The following is an 18,214-nucleotide window of genomic DNA, read 5'->3' as shown; positions in this document are numbered from 1 at the left end:
GATTTAAAAAACACAGTCTTCCTCTAAACTCCACACAAAATTGAATAGCTGTTGTTGCCTTTCTTCAGTTTCACCTTTGTCCTTGCATTTTTTCATGTATCTCAGGGTACGTGCTGCCTCATCCACAAGCTCAACTGTCCACTCTCGGTCATTCGAAATGCCAGGTTAAGATATCCAATTGAAACGCATATTACAACGTCAAAGAATTGTAGAAGCCTTCTCTTTAGCTCCAATGACACATTGCCAACAGACTGAGATTGCATGAAAATACCCTTCTCTAAAGTACTGGAAATTGCAATGAAGTCTATGACAACACGAAAGGCCTGAAACCCTGTCATTTGGCCTGTGATGCGCTTTCCACCTCCTTCTGTTTTTAAGTATGCTAAAATTATAGATATAATGAATCCATTCAAACAATCAGGTCCATTGATAGAATTTCTCTGTCTAGCCCAAACTTTAAGTAATAATAATGCTTCCACAAAAGTTTCTTGATCCAGAAATGTTCTTTTTAAGGATAATACTGTTGGAATGATCCGTATCACAAAGTCATTTGCAGAAGTTTCTGTGACTTTTCAGAAGCATCATCTGTCTGTGTCTTTCCTATGGAACTACTGCTACGTGCACTGGCTATGTTTCGAGCAGGTGAGGGAATCACAATATTGACTTCACCCCTCCAAGCTGCATCACATCCTCTTGCAGCAGCAGTTGCAGCACGTGCTTCTCTAGCTTCTATCTCTGCTTGGCTCTCTTGTACAAATGGGTGCTCCAAAAGTGCAGGCCAAGTCAATCTATTCTGTGAAACCTTGTTCAAAAGACCCTTCAAAAAACTTTTGAAATTAGGGCTGATATTGTCTGGATATTTAACTGGGTCCTTAACAATGTGCCGAATAAGCGTATAGATAGAATTCGTATAAAAAGGAGGTTGACCAACAAAAAGCTCGTATAAGATTACACCAAGTGACCATAGATCTGCTGTATGATTGTATGGTTGTTCGCGTACTAGTTCAGGAGCCATATAAAGCGGGGTCCCTTTGATTGAACGAAGCACCATTGTATTGCAAGACATAGCTCTTGCAAATCCAAAGTCGCAAAGCTTGACAACACCTCCAGCACCAATAAGAATATTTTGAGGCTTCATATCACGATGTATAATACGATGAGAATGGAGATAATGAAGTGCCCGCGCCAGTTGCTTAGCAATAGCCTGAACTTGTGCTTCAGGAAGTCATTTGTCATCTTCAAGAATCTCCAATAGTTCACCTTGTGCAAATTCTGTGACAACACAAAACTCCTGTGGACTTTCAAATGCATCTAGCATCTCTATGATATTTTCATGCTTCAGCTGTCGTAATATCTCAATTTCCTGCCTGAGATTGTCAATGTCTTTTTCACTCTTTCCATGCTTTAAGATAACTTCATAGCAACTGTCTGCCCTGTGTACTTGCGCCTGCCTTTGAACACCTTTCCAAAAGAACCTTCACCAACTAACTCTACAACATGATAATTTTCCACGCCCATCTTACAAATTATTGAAAATGGCGGAGATAAGTTCCTTGCAGCAGTAAGAGACCTTCGTCGAATGAACAGAGAATGAGTGGCCCCGTTCGGTGATCCGGAGGGTGCGTAGGATCAGATCAGAATGCAAACCCAGCCATCAGTAAATCTACAGCATCTTCAGCAACTACATACAGTATGCCCCACCGCTTCTGCCAAGCTATTTCTGAACCCTTCTTGTTTGGGACTAACACCCCTTTCCTTATTTTTCTTCCGCTTCAACATTCGAAGCGACAGAGGCAATCCTACACCATCTGCCTTTTTTTCAAAAGTTACAGGGGAAATTCTACTAACATTTATGCCCTCATAGAAAGCAGCTATATCAGTAGTGAAAAGACGAGGCATGCACCACGGCTCAGGGTAAACCATTTAACCTTATACTTGTTAATGTTTAAAACCGCCGCCAGTTCAAGGCCAAAGTATCCTCCACCAACAATCACAGCTGTGCATTCTTGGCTAATGTATATATGGGAAGAATGAGGATGAAGCATCCGACCATCTTCTTCATTGGATGCATCACCAAGGCGTGCAATTGCCTCAAAAAGAGATTGCTCATGCTATTTTAGTGCTGCCTTAGCTTTCTCTACATTGGTAGGATCAAGATGATCACCTCTAAAAACCCTTTCCACCTCCTTGATAAGCTTGTCAGTCTCCCGTAACTCAATACTAACAGGTTCCTTGCTGCGTGTACCATTTTGAGAAGATCCATAGCCCTTTGAACTCTGCCACATACAATGCAACTTAGAGAACCAGCCTTCTCCTGCTTCCACTTGTTTTGCTATAATGTCAAACTCAGACAACCGTGCTGTAATGCTTCTGCCAGCAAGCGGAAAGGCATATAAGCTGAAATAATGCTTTCAATGTTTGATGCGTTCACTTTTTACAAGCCCATGATATTTTTACAAAGAGCATCCCAAGACATACGCTGATATTCCAAGCTGCTTTTATCTTATAAATCCTTTCATCATTTGCGCCAGCTTGAAAGGAGGAACATAAACACCGCCACTTCTTCCAAGCGCTTTTTCAGTGTTTCTAACTCCCTCTTTCAGAACTTTGTTCAATAGGCATGCTAGGATTTTGGGTCTCCACTGAAAACTCGATCAAATCCCCAATTTCGTAGCACGCTATGAAATCACCTAAACAAGTAGCGCTGCGAAACTGCTAAAAAGGATTCATGCGCTGCGAAAACACCTTGTCCTTAAGCTAGGCTAAAAAATTTTGGCAACAGAATTTTCAGTGATAACAAGAAGAAAAGAAGATCACTGTGTGTATTTTAAATTAACTGTTGACCGTGTTATTTATCTAGTATTTTATGTGGATGACATGCTGCTGCTTGGAAATGATATAGAAACTATCTAGGATTTGAAGATTGAATTATCCTCCAAATTCGACATGAAAGATCTTGGTGCTGCAAACTATATTTTGGGCATGGAAATTAAAAGAGATCGGGAAAAGAGGAAGCTCTGGTTAAACCAGAGGAAGTATGTCGAGACAATATTGCAGAGGTTTAATATGCAAGATAACAAACCGGTGAAGGTTCCTATTCCTGTAGGTGTGAAGTTATCTGTTGAATAGTGTTCCAAGACACAAGAAGAGGAAGAGGACATGTCTCGTGTTCCATATGAAAGTACAATCAGTAGCCTGATGTATGTGATGGTATGTACTAGAGCATACATTGCACATGCAGTGGTGTTATTGAGTAGGTTTATGTCAAAGCCAAGGAAGGATAATTGGACAACAATGAAGTGGGTTTTCAAGTATTTGCGTCGCACTAGTGATTCTGGTTTGTGCCACCAAGGAAGACCAGGATTGGACAGATTTTTGGATATCCATGGCTTTGTTGATGCAGACTGGGCTGCAGATCCGAATCAGAGAAGATCTATAGGTGGGTATGTGTTTAACCTATTTTTAGGTGCAGACAGTTGGATGAGTAAGAAACAATCTGTAGTGGCACTATCAACTATAGAGGCATAATACATGGCAGCCACTCACACAAGTGGGAAGTAGTTTGGTTGCATAGATTGTGTTCAAGTATGCGGTTAGTATAGGGAGCTATAAGGATAGATTGTGAAGCCAAAGTGAAATTTTCTTGGCAAAGAACCCGACTTACCATTCAAAGACAAAGCACATTGATGTTTAGTATCACTTTGTGAGGGATATGATAGAAGACAAAAAGGTGTTGATGGTAAAGGTGGAAACTTTGAAGAATACTCCAAATGCATAGACAAAATATGTGAGCTCTGAGAAGTTCTCTTGGTGTAGAGAAACAATGGGTGTTGCAGGGTTTCATAAATTACTAAGCTATCTTGTGGCCCCTTGTGGAAAGAAAAAAACAAGTGGGAGAATGTTGGGTTGTGTTATATTCTTTCCACGATTAGTCACCCTAGTTAACCGAGGGGGTTAGAGGAGGGGTGAAGTCCCCCCTTCGTTGCACCTATTACATAGCGAGGGGGTCACAGGGGGGTTTGAGGGGGGTGGTTAGCCCCCCTCTATGGGGTCCATTGTAGCACCCCAGGGATCTTTTTTTTTGGACCCTATATTAGGTGGGTGGACCTACCTATGGTTTTGTGCATGGTTTTCGCACATGGTTTTGGACGCGATGGTTTTCAGTCCATGGTATTGGATGCTTCAACATGTATATATATGTATTGTGACATTGAAAGGAACATAATGAAAAATCAATCTGGTAGTCTCGATTTAGTGATCCAGCAGAAAATCTTTGTGTATATTTGTTTTATGTGTTATTCTGTCACTATTGTTTATTTTCTGTGATTTATAATTCATATGTAGGTAATTTTTGTACGGGGTTAGAAGCCACACCAATCATTTCGTTGTGTGTTTCAAACCTTTGTCAGTGCATTCTCCAATATCTTATTAAAATCCTCGATTGTGCCATTGGCCTGAGGATGATATTGCATACTCTTTTGGTGATAAACCTGGAACTCTTCTGTTAGTGCACTGATCATCTCATTGAGAAAATGCATTCTGCGATCACTCATCAAAACCTTCAGGAAATGAACCCTAGTAAACACATGTTCAAACAAGAATTTTGTTGTTGTTGGTGTGGAACAGTCTTTCTTGGGTTATGCCTCCACCCCTCTGGTCAAATATTTGGTCACAGTGATAATATACCGTGCAACTGTCTTCTTTCCTGGAGGCTGAATTGGTCCTAAAAAATCGATAGCCCATTTTTCAAATGGTTGTAATGACACCTATAGATTCAAAGGTAGCTCATCCCTCCATGATGGCCTACTAGTTCTCTGGCATGCGTCGCATGACCTACAATATGCTTTTATATCCTTATGTAGTGTTAGCCAACACAATGTAGCGCATAGAATATTCTGTGTTGTTGCTTCTCTTGTGTAATTACCTCCAACAGCTCCTCCATGAGCTTCAATGAGGATACTGTTTCATTCAAAATTGGACACATAACGTCTAAGTATCTCATCCAATCCCATCTTATACAAATGGCCTGTAATTACCGAAAAGTCTGCCACACGCACCACCAATTCATTCTTCTGCTCACTATTGTATCCTTCTAGAGTCGTCCCCATAATCAGAAAGTGGATAATGTCCACAAAGTGATTATCTATTATGCACATTGTGAAGAGTTGTGTGTCAGGAAACCCTTCCTACAAATTGGTAGGCTCCTCTCTAGTTTCAATGCGTGATAGATGGTCTGGACTAGGATTCAACCTTCCTATCTTCAAAATCACCTCGAAATCATACTCCTGCAGCAACAACAACCATCTGCATATTTCCCACCCCAACATAGGCTTATTAACTAAATATTTCAATGCAGAATGGTCTATGTACATCTTGAAATGTCTGCCTAGTAGGTAATGTATGAACTTCTTGAGCATGTACACCATAGCCAACCCTTCACGCTCATTCGTCGAGTAATTCGTTTCAGCCTTAGACAACCTCTTGCTCACAAATTATATAGGGTGATCCAATTCTCCTTCACTAGCCTATATCAGTACTGCTCCTAGTGCAATACATGAAGCATCCACATGCACATGAAATTCCTTCTTCCAATCCAGGAAGACTAGGAATACATCCAAGCTCCACTAACATTCTTCATCCCCACAGAATGTAGCATCCTTTTTCAGCAGTTTCGCCATAGGCGTGGTAATCTGGGCATAACTTTTAATGAACTTCTAATAGTACCCAGTGAGACCTAGTGTTGTGCGCAACTGTTTAACACTTCGCGGTGCCTCCAAGTAATTATTACCACTATATTAGTAGGTTCCACCATAAGTCCTTGCCTACATATCACATGACCTAGCAAGATTTTGAAGGGACACAGAAGAAGAATTTCTTCAGGTTTTTCTCAATCTGATACCTTCGACATGTATCCAACATCAACCAAAAACTGGCTACATGGCACTTTACTAGTCCAAACACTATCCAATCATCAAAATATACCTCCAACAACTTTTGAATGAATTGTATTAATGCTACGGTGATTACGCACGAGAATATCGCCGACACATTCTTAAGTCCAAAAGGCATCACTGTATACTGGAAACATCCCCACTTTGTCGCAAAGGTGGTCTTACTCCTGTCTTCTGGTGTGATCTTAATCTGATGGTATCTAGAGAACCCATCAGTGAATGAATAGGCCTCCAACCCTCCAACATTATCTAGTACCTCATCTGTGAAAGGAGTTGGAAACAGATCATGAATGCAAGCATCGTTAAGCTTCCTGAGATCTATGCAAATTCTTATTTCATCCTTTTGCTTCTTTTCTTGAACAACCATTGGACTCACCCAATCCAATTCCTCCACTGGTTCAATAATACCTGTCGCAAGCATCTTGTCCAAATCCAAGCATAAATTATTTTTATACTTGGGATTAAGGTGATATGGCCTCTGATTGATTGGCTTTGCATCTAGCTTCAAGGTAATCTTCATCACGCCTAAGTCTCCTATGATACCTTTCAGGTCTGAAAATTTGGTAGGGAACAAATCCTGGTTTTCGCGAAGCAAATCAGTGACCTTATCTACTATGGCATCATCCCAGTAATATATTATTTTAAAATTTTGGCTCCGCTTTTGTGCCAATGTTCACTTGTCTAGTCTTCAATGGCGTGGTGATGTCTTGATTCTCTATCTGCGGTCCCTCAACTTCGCAGTGGCCCTCTACCTCTGGCATGTTAATATTTCTTGGATCCTAATCATCGTCTTCAGCGGTCACATTGTAGCATTCCAGCACATGGCACAACTTGGTGCTCCAATATGGGTGAATCAAGTCTAAAGGATTTTGTGGTATTCTGAAGATTGCTTCCTTAAACTCCTTCAATGCTTCGTCAATGCTTTCAAACCCATCCTCAAAGCTGAAGGTCATTAAAAATCCTTCTCTTAAGATGTCCCACTCTTTGGTACTGTGGTGGAGCTCTGTTTCCAGGTTCCAATTCATAGGAACGATGTCAAAAGTGTGACAGACAATATGCACCCACTCCGGTTGTGGCTTTGTTCCATAAAACTTAGTTCACTTAGCTAAATGATCGCATGGATCATTTCTCTCATCATATTTTTCGGTTAGCCAAACTTTTGGGTGACCAAACCACAATCTCATCATTCTTCTGTACTCGTTCCATTTGTAAGAAATGTATTTATGTGTACTCCACCGCATTGCAGGCATAACACGCAATGCCAAATGCAATGATTGGAAGCGATGCTTCTCTGGTACTTCCCTTTTAAATGCATTCAGAAATTTATCTACATTAGTTAGACCATAATAATAAGGAAAACTTCTTACCTCAGATGATACACAACACAATGATTTAGTCATCATATTACAACGCAACATAGATACTTCGTGCAACCTATTCTACCAGTGCTCCAATTCTTCATCTAAATCTGATGTATAGTAGCTTTCCCAATCCCATGCAATACATCCATTAGCTATCGGATTAACCCAGTCTTGATCTTGCGATGCTATCTTATAGATCTGGTCCAAATCATCATCGCTTTCCTCATAATCGTGAACCGATTCAGCGTAGCGTGGTTCTTCTATAGGGTCCAATGGGACTACTACGTGGAGAAGTTTCCTTTCAAATGATATCATTCATTTCTTTATTAATTACCCCATTCATATCAATGTCACAATCAATTCCCAGGAGCATGGGGTATGGATTGCTGTCATCAATAATATCTATTACTTCAAAATTGGCCAATGTGCTCGCTCCTTCTATATCTATGGTCACTCAATGAAATCTACCCATAGGGATAATATTCTTTTGATTTTCCATCCTCAGCTGAATTAGGGACCATTTCAACGGAGGTCTCCCCATTCTTTCCCATGTATGTCTAGGAAAAACATTCACATTTGACCTTGGATCCAAAATAACCTGACCCATTTCATACTCTCCTATTTGCACGGTAAGCCTCATCTCGCGCCTTGTTCTTGGCTTGATTTTGCCTATATTTTTGATTGTGTGGTGTCCTTTAGGAGCACCTTCCCTACCAACACAATTATTTATCAGTTCTTGTAGCCCCTTCACCACCTTGTTGTCGCGTAGAAACTTCATACAAGTCTCCAAGAAAGTGGTAAGCATGGAGGGGTCAATTTCTTCATATAGCTTTTCCTAACTTCCTGAGGTAGAGGCCTCAGTGAAGCTTTTCCTTACTTCGATGAACGTTTCCTTTGCATGCTCTAGGTCAAACCCAACTTCTTTTTCTGGAGCCTTGTGAACCCACTCACTTTCTTGAGGTTTCTTTCCTTTATGATCATCAGTCATCATTCCGCTTCGCAGCACAATATTCACATTGAGATCCTCCCAGCAGGGCTCGATCCTCATCCTCTATAAATTTTGGGTGGGTTGTTGAGGTTGCACCTTCTTCTCTTGCATCTTAGCTATTAGTATAGGTAATTCTTCTATCACGTGGTAAAAATGAGTATAGTATCAGAAATATGGGTGAGTCTGGCTCATACATTCCCGCGTGTAGTGTCCTTTCACTCCGTAATTGTAGCACATAACTTGTCCTAGACCTCTATCAGGTCCTCCTCCTTGGCCTCGTCCGCGCCCTTGATATCCTTTGTGCGCTCTGCCAACACCTTGATATGGAGGCTGAACTTTTTTCTGCATTCAATATGAAATCATTCTCTCCATAATTAACTCATATCTATGGTAGTTACACTCATTGTAACCCACCGATTTACAGAAATTGAAAAATAACTGTTGGGGTGCCTGCACAAATTTTTGCAGCGTGGTAGTTGTCTATTACATGTTTTCCTGCTACTTGACAGATAGTGCACCATAGCGCGGGCCTTGGACTTTTTCCTTCTGGGGCTTCCTACCTCAGAGGCATGGGCTCTCCCCCTAGCATATAATTTGCGAAAACAGGGAAATGATCCTTACCATGCCCCTGGTTTTTGCATTTTAGGCACCAAAATTCATCGTTCACCTCTGGCCGATCCACATTTTCCTTCTTCAATATATGAAACTCCAAGCAAAGTTTCTGCAACTTCGCATTAATCTGTTGAACTCCCAACATCACGTCCTGGATAGGAGTATCATGTAAACTCATTGTGATCTCCAATTCTTCTGCATGAGTCTCTATCTTTTTTTGGGACAAAGTAATCCTCAAGTGAGGTAGAAGCATGAATATAAACCAATCACATTGCTGGCTATTTGTGATATTCATATTGGCTTCATGAATTCGAAGCTTCAATCTCTGATCCAGCTCCTAGGGATTTTCACCAATTCTCATTGAAATTTCCTTGAATCCAACAACTGATTGTGATTCAGACTTAGGTCTATCAAATTCCTTGTTCAAAGCAGTTCGAGTGTCCACTAACAATGCCAATGGGTTATTTGTGCAGTACTTAATATACCATGTCAATGTGTGATCTTGTAAAGTAGTAAGAAACCATGCCTTCTTTATATGATCGTCTGTAATATTTTGTGTCATCCACACAGCCTTCGCAACAAATCAAAACTGATCCAGGTCCTCACTTTCCAAGCCCTTGAAAATGGGAAGCTTCATCATATTTGACATACTGAATGATGGCAGAGGTGGTGGTGGTGTTGGCGAAGGTGTATGCTATGGAGGTGAAGGTGGAGGTGGTGTGGGAGGATCAATTATTTGTGAAAAACCCTGTTTTATCAACTGTACAACGCTTCGCAGTGAGGCCTGTATCGCTCCCTCGTCATCGCTCGAAGGAGATTCTATCAATGGGTTGTATTTAGGACCTGCTCTCTCTTGATTTCTAAATAATCATCCACTTTGAGTAGATCCAAACATCAAGGCAGTGGCATAACCCAATTTTTACACAAGAGCATCTTAATTCAAGTATTCATATATTTCAAATACTTACCTCGCGGTCCTTTGAAAAAGTGCCACTCTGCTTCACTGTAGCTGATTGAGGTGTTGACTGTGAATTCTGTAACAAATCATCCTATGACTTGATTAAGCCAGTGATTAGCAGCATGCATGATCTTATCTTCAGAGGATTCCAACCTCTGCACTAGCTCTGGGGTCCACAGTATTGGACCGTCAAGCCTCCACCTTCCTTGGTCATCTGCTAGTTTGGTGATCCACTCGTATAGTTTGATTGGGAAGGTGCAGAAGAAGATATTGTGTATCTTTGTGTATAAGTATATGTCCAACCACTATTCTTTTTTCAGGCATGGATTTCTATTTTCTTTCACGGCGAATTCATGGATCTTTCTATCTAACCACTTCTCAATTTATTTCTTTGTTGGATTCCAATGATGCGACATCACACATCTCTTTATGTAGATCCTGGCCCCGAAAATAAAACCATTTGTTGGATTATTTGGTCCTGACCCAGGTTCAAAGTTAGTTGCACCAAACAAATCCCTACACTATTGGCCCTTTCGGCATCAATCTGCAGAGCGCAAACTGAAGTCTCACCTGAAGCAGTATGGGGGGATGTTGGAACCAAGTTTCTGCATCTAGAGATCAGCATGATGATGTTTACGCCCTAAATCTGACTTCATGCAGATCAATATGCCTTTAATGATTATCGATATAACTCCCTTTATTCAACCCCTATAACTCCGTGAATGTCTACAAATGTCTTTCACAGACCTTGAATAGACTAGTCAGCTACTTACACCCACTAAACATTGCTCTTAACCTAGTAATTACCCTGGTCGACTTAAGTGTTCAATAACTTCAACATAAAATAAGATAATATTCGTGTAAATAGTTAACGTTAATTGCATTCATAACTATATATATTAGGTAAAATCAAGCATTAATACATCATTATTTCACAAACCCATCATTTATTATAGCATAAAGCATATTCATTCATAACAGAAGTAAATAGGAAAAACTCAAGAATTTCTGCAATAATCTGCTTTATTAATATTATGTTCATATTACAGACTCAAAACTTCCCTGCACACTTAGTTGTAGGAGTCCGTGAGCTCAGTTGCAAACTCTACTCTATGCCTCTGCATTCACAGCTACAAAGACATTCTTCCTACTCTTCTTCGCTAACTCCCTAGACTTCTCCCATAGACCAACTTCCTTACTTGCCTTAAACATCCTAAGACACACCTATTTCTACAATCCCATGGTCTGCAGACCATGGGTAGGTCTTCAAAATCCGACTCAACTTAATTATCTACGCACTCCACGACCACAATTTGCAGAGAATTTACATCTTTATACAACACAACTTTGGCTTTTGCCCTAAAATCTACCCTAGGGTACCATCCCAACAAGTAGAATTCCTTGTATTGTGTCAATCTCATTAAAAATGAAACCAGGGCCATGAGGATAGTTCTTTTACTATGTCAACCTCGTTAAAAAATGAAATAAGTCCCCATGAGTAGAGTTATTTTACTTGTTAAAAAATGAAACAAGGTGTCATGAGCATGGTTCTTTTCTTGTGTCAAGTTCGTTAAAAAATGAAACAAATCCCCTTCCAATTTGAGTCTTTGACTAGATCTCGTAAAATCCCAATTGAATATTTCACGTGATCTCGTATTAGTGGACCTTCATTCTATCCACTTGTTTGTAACCGGTAATCTAATTAGGTGAATGAAATGAAGCTTGGGGGAATCTACCTCGATTTGAGTCATTATTGGGGGAATGCAAACTTATATCAAGCATAGTTTATCTTTATTTCAAGCTTGTGTAAAAATGAAACCAAACCCAAGCATAGTTTGTTTCTGTTTCAAGCTTGTTTAAAAATGAAATCAAATCCAAGCATAGTATTTTCTCATGTTTCAAGCTTGTGAAAAAATGAAATCATCCTCAAGTATACTCAAGCATATTTTCTGATGTTTCAAGCTTATGTAAAAATGAAACCATTTCCCTCTTTACATCTTGTGATTGTCATCTTTATCAGCCTCTTTTGCGAGATGAGCCTTGGTTTTTTAATTCCATTGTCACCATCTATTTGGTTGATCATATCCTTTCACTTTGTTTTTTTACCTTTTCCTGGGGAACATCTACGATGAGTGGTCTTATTAGCCAGCCTCTTGACCTTTACATGTTTTGAGTAGTTCCATCTTCATCGGAACCAATTGCTATCCTTTTATACCACTCGTTCCTCTAGGTGGAGTCATCTTTAAGCTCTTTTCTCCCTCTCAAAATATGAAAATATCGCTAAGTACTTGTCCTTTCAAACTCATTAAATTAAATGAATTGACATTTTATTAGTATATATTAACCCCTTTTTCGGGCTGGGATTGACTATTTATGAAAAAGGTACACCTTGGTTGAAATAGTCAAGAGGTTCTCTCGAATATTGTTTTCTACCTTTTCGGGTTTGGGAGACAAATTACAAAAAGGGACATGATGGAGTTTTATTTTTTTATCTCTTTTTCAATCTCTCTAAATATGAAAAATACATAGAGTTATTATTACATTGGACTCGTTAAAAATTAAACGACAAAAGAATCATCACCATTACGAGACTGAGTGTCTCCTTCATAGGACTTGTAAAACTTACTAGGATGGATTCATTCGAAGAATGAACTTTTATGACAAGAATATGCAATCACATTCAAGATTTTGATTAAAAATAATTGGGGTACTCACTAGAAATAGTGGGGAAAAATGAAAGTGATACATCTCTTGTATAGGAAGCATGTCGCTCTTGAACATGACACTCATCCGTTTCTCATGTTGGGTTTGGGATATCCTCTTGCATTCACTTGTCCTTCTGGGTTTGGGTGATCCATTTTGCCTCTCATCTAACTATTCCATTTCTTCATCATGAGCCTTGGTCTTATGTTGAGTCAAATGCTACCACACTGCAAAGTCATGTCAACAATATTCAAGAGAAGTCGTATCTGTAGTTTATTACCTATACATTGTCTGACCCTTTGCTATAGTCGATCTTACTCATTCATTCCACTTTATTGCTCATTTTGTGTCAATGATGGGGAATTCATTATGACCCTCCTTCGACAGGTCACTTCTTGTTGACGTTAGCTCACTATCTAGGAAGATGACTTAGAGACTCCCTTTTAGTACCTTAAGAGCTTGCATGCCTTAATGGAAATTTCTTTGCATCTGACGACATGTTCTCATCATTAGCCTTCGATTGGATGATTCCACGAGTGTTTGAATTCAACTTCATTTTCACACTCATAGATTGTACTGTCGTACATTGAGGGCCATTGTCATTATTAATGGTTCTTCTCATTCCTGTTAATGGTCTGCATCATTGGACAATAATCTCAAAATCCACTGATGCTGGGCTGAGAAGGCTAGGTGTATTTCTCCAATGAAGTCTGACCCCCATTATTGAAATAGAATTTTTGTGGAGATGTGTTTGAGAAGCAAAGGTAAAATCTTTCTTTTTCCCTCAAATATCTGGCACTTATGACAGGAGGTCACATGTTTCTTAACATATGCAAACAAGGTGGGCCAGCAGAAACCAACCCTCAGGATTTTTTCAGTAGTAGTTTTCCAATACAAGTGTCCTCCACAATCCCCTGTATGAAATTCTTACATAATTTTATTAGTTTCATCTTTTAGTAAACAGTTCAAAAGAATACCACTAATGTCTTTCCAAAACAAAGCATTATCTATGATACAATACTTTAATCACTTCATTTTCAAAAATATAGTTTTAGTTCTTGTTAAAATAGGAGGATCTTGTAAGTTTAGTAATACAAATATGACATTTGCATACTAGGGTGAATCTGTAAGAGGTTCACTGATCTATGGAGTTGCCATCTCTTTCTGATCATTAAGGGCACTAATGAAATTAATATCTAGGGCATGACAGTTCGATTCAGCCATGAGTTTGGCTAAAGCTTGGCCTTTGATAAGTTTAGTAGGATTTATTTCTATGACATATTCCAATATAGTGGCAATCCATTTTCCTTTTTTCCCTTCAGGCCCATTTTGTGTCAAAATGTCCTTAACTACTAAATTTGGAACATAAGCAATAATGTCAGAATACAAAATATAGACTCTGAAATATTTGATAGCCTTTACTAAAGCTAATGTTTGTTTTTCCATAAGGTTGTATTTGAGTGTAGCATCTCTTAAGGATTTAATAAAAAATGCAATTGGTTGTTCATATCCTTGATCATTATTTTGTAGCAAGACTACTGTAATTGTGTGTTCTGAAGCAACAGAAAAAATTATAAAATCTTTCTGAAATTAGGACTTATAAGGACTAGAGTTTTGGTTAGGGCTTCCTTGATGGCTTCAAAGGACTGTTTGGCCTCCACTATCCATTTAAGTTATTTGTCCTTTCTTAACATGTTATTTAGTTCTCTAATTAATTCTGCTAAATTTGAAATGAATCTCCTAAGAAAAATATTTTTTCCTAAAATTGACTGCAATTCTTTTATGCTTCTAGTATGGGTGATGGTCAAGATTGCCTATATTCTAGCAAGATCTAATCTAATTCCATATTTTGGTATTATATGTCCCAACATTTTTCCTTCTTCTATACCAAAGAGTGCCTTTTTGGGATTTAAGGAAATACCAAATTTCCTGCATTTAACGAAAACTCTTCTCAGGTGATCTAGGTGTTCATTATCAGATTTATAACATACTATGATGTCATCTTGGTAAACCACTAATAAATGATGGATCTCCTTGGAAAAAGCTATATCCATAGCTCTTTTAAATTTTTCTCATGCATTCATTAATCCAAAAGGCATCTTCAAATACATGAAGGTACCTAAAGGAGTAGTAAATGCAGTTTTGGCTTAGTCCTCTGGTCAAACTAAGATCTGGTTATATCCAAAAAATCCATCAAGCAGTGAAATTCTGGATGAGCCTACTACCCTTGGAAGGATATGGTCCATTTTTGGTAGAGGATAGTTGTCTTTTAATGAGACCTTGTTTAAATTTTTGAAATCAACACAAAGTCTAATTTCTCTAGTTTTCTTCCTAGTAGTGACTAAGTTTGAAACCCAATCTGAGTATCTCATGGGAGCTATAATTTGGGAATCATACATTCTTTTAACTTCTTTCTCAATAGATGGCATAAGAACTGGATTAATTCTCCTAAGTTTCCGTTTAAAATGCTTATGATCCTCTTTGAAAGGTATCTTGTGTTGAATTATGCTAGTGTCATAAGATTTTAGGTCTTCGTAACTCCATGCTAATACATCTTGAAACTCTTTAAACAGATTTATGTATTTGACCTTTTCATCTAGAGGTAAGGCTTTTGATAATTTAATGAGTTTAGGCTTTTCTTCAGTTCCTATGTTACATTATTCTATATATGCTCTCAAAGGCTCCATTTTCGGCTTCCTAGCTACATTGTTGGAATTAAAGAAATCTTCTAAGGGGACTAATCCCTTAGGAAAAAATATTCTTAAGATTAATAATTTCAAGATCATCATTCATTATTTCCTCTATTTCTACAGTTTCTAAGTTATCTATTGCTAATTTAGTGAAATTAGTGGGTTTACCTATTTCTAAAATATTTACATCTATGTCACTATCTATTTCATTGTCTACTGTACATTCTATATCTATATTACAATTCTGAAACTCACCTTCAACATTCATGAAGTTATAAATTTGGAATCCTGTGAGAAAATCTTCCAATAATTCAAATTGTCTAGAATGATAGGCCTTTGTCTCACTTCTACAGTATACTGATGGTTGGGCTGAAAGGGAAATTTGCAGGTACTAGCAAAAGTATCTAGACTGTGGGCCTACATATTTTGTTTTCTAGGAATGACAACAAAGTTTGTTTCCAGAAGGTATTTAATCAAATCTAGGATAGTCTCTCTATATTGACTTAGTCTGGGATTGTTTACATAGTATTCACCATTAATTTGTTTAATAATCAATTATGAGTCTCCAAGTATAGAAACTCTCTTTGATCCAAGTTTTACAACCATTTGTAATCCTAAGATCAGAGCTTCATACTCTACCATGTTGTTTCTGCATTTAAAAATTAACCTAAATGCATGTCCCTCATAATTATTATTCTCCATATTGTGGATCCACACTTCTGCTCCTGCCCCTAGTATATTCACAGGTCCATCAAAGTCTAAATGCCAAAGTGAATCATGAAAAATGTTTTCACTGTCAGCTGTTTTGCATTTCAGTTCTTCAGTTGTGATTTACTTTTTGTCATGGTCTGAATTGTACAAGATAAAAGAATCCATATCATAGTCCATGGAGTATATAGGGAAGTTTTGTGGTTTTTCAATACTAGTCACCATGTATTTCATCAATGTCTCTCTATCCAATTTCCTTTGTTGGCCAAAAACAGATATGGTGGCATATGACATATCTAACTGCAAGGATCCTTGCAATTTTCTCCCCGTGAGCAAGATAGCAGCATTCCATATTTGGGTGGGATGTCTTCAACTTCTATGTCCATCACAATACTCTTTGCTAGGCACTGGACTAGAGTTACACATAGATCCTTAATCAAGCTAAGGCATTTAACTTGGCTAGAGTCAAAGGAAAACAAGTCCTTATACGGTCTGGTAATGTCTAAGTTTAGTGTCTCCATGATTGCTTTTGGCGTCAAGTTATGGGATGCCCCTGAGTCTAACATAGAATTATGTAATATTTTGTCATGAATGTTTAAGCTAATGTAGAAAGGAAGGATTCCCCCTTGCTGATGAGTACCATTCACCTCAGGGCCAAACAATAATTCAGGTTGATCATCATTCAAATTGACAGCATCTTCTCCCTTTCCTATATTTAAAGTTTCGGTTATCTGTGATCTATAGGATTCATTCTTTACTAACATGGTCAAAGGAACTGATGTCTTCAATTTTGCTATTTCAGCTTTGAGGTTGAAAGGGAGTTGAGCTTTGTTTGTTTGGATGAGATCTTCCTTAACAAATGTAGTCTATGTGTTTTTATCTTGTTTCTCAGTACTAGGCAATTCAGTCTGTGTTTTAGTTGTTTTGCTTTGATTTCTCTTGTTTGGATTGATTTCGGTAATTTTTTCAGTTTGAGTTTTAGTAGAGGTTATATCTACAATTTTTGGGGTAGAAATCTTTGGTGTTCCCCTAGGGAGGATTTGTAAAATTCTAGTGACAGGAGCTTCTGTTATCTTTTTAGTTTGGGTCTGGATTGATCTTTTAGTGGGAGCTTCATTGTTATTTTCAATTCTTAAGCTATACTGTTTGTGAACCTCATATATAGCTGATTCATAACCCTTTTTAAAGTCAAAGGACTCACCAGATTCTAATTTCAATTGTTGCAGCATGTACAACTCTTGTTCTTCTTGAGTAAGAAAAACAACATATTCATTTTTTATTCCTAACAAGTTTATTTGGGTGTCATCATCTCCTTCATGGCTCTATGAACCCTCAACATAGTTTTCCTAGAAGGGAGGCCTAATCAGCTGATCTGGTATAAAATTCTTTCCAGTGTTAGGATTCTTCCTAAAGTTGGGGTTTCTTATTAGGTGTGGTTGTTGATTCTCCCACTGAGTAATTCTTTCCATGTTTTCTAATCTATCCATTATTTGCTATATGCTCTTTTCTAAACTCTCTATTTTTCCATCAGAAGTGGAAGTTTCCTCTTTAATTACAACTCTCTTTTCATTCTCATTCTGGCTTTCTTGGCTAATGGGTTGGCCTCTACACTAACATCATTACTTTGAATTTGTTCCAATGTTTCAGGGTTTCTTTCCCTTAACTAGTATGACATGTCAGTGTTAAAACCATTAGGGAATTTGATTAATACTAGGTCAGGTGGAGGCTTAATATCTATGAAAAGTAGCTAAGTTGCAATATGGTGGGAAGGTAAATATTTGAACCATTTCTTAACATCCCAAATTAATGTTTGAGAAAACAACCTCATTTGGACATTTGATTCATCTATCTCATGTAACTCAAAATAGTCAGTCATTTTTTTCACATGTTTTTGGGCACTGTATTGACCAGTAGCATCAAACAAAAATATTATTCTTTGATAATCTTGGGGCATGGCATGGAGTTGTGCTGGTAAAACCAGGGGTGCATATCGGTCTGCCATGGCCTAGATTATGGATTGACTAGGGGGTGAGGAGCTGGTACTTGAGGAAGGGCTTGAAATGTATGGAGATGAACTAGATGAGGATGAGGTGTTTGGCTGATGAATAACTGGTTTAGGGGAATGGACACTGGTGGATACTATTCATGAGGTTGTAGTAAAAGAAGGTGTATTTACAGTGGCTGAAGATTGTGCAGAAATTTCAAAGGCAATAGTAGTGAGGGCACCTAATTCAACAGATTTT

The 18,214-nt window shown here is 38.3% G+C and overlaps 1 pseudogene; it reads right to left on the bottom strand.

The window, feature by feature from the left end:
* Window positions 1-538: 538 nt before the first annotated feature.
* Window positions 539-1,138, bottom strand: LOC149180520 (serine/threonine-protein kinase TIO pseudogene; annotated as a pseudogene).
* Window positions 1,139-18,214: the final 17,076 nt, after the last annotated feature.

This window comes from Pinus tabuliformis, chromosome 3_2 (assembly GCF_031772625.1).
Source record: "Pinus tabuliformis cultivar Carrire ecotype Pingquan chromosome 3_2, CPIR1, whole genome shotgun sequence".
In the NCBI taxonomy this organism is placed as follows: domain Eukaryota; kingdom Viridiplantae; phylum Streptophyta; class Pinopsida; order Pinales; family Pinaceae; genus Pinus; species Pinus tabuliformis.
Note: the sequence above shows the minus strand (reverse complement) of the source record. Positions and strands in the feature narration are given on the sequence as shown.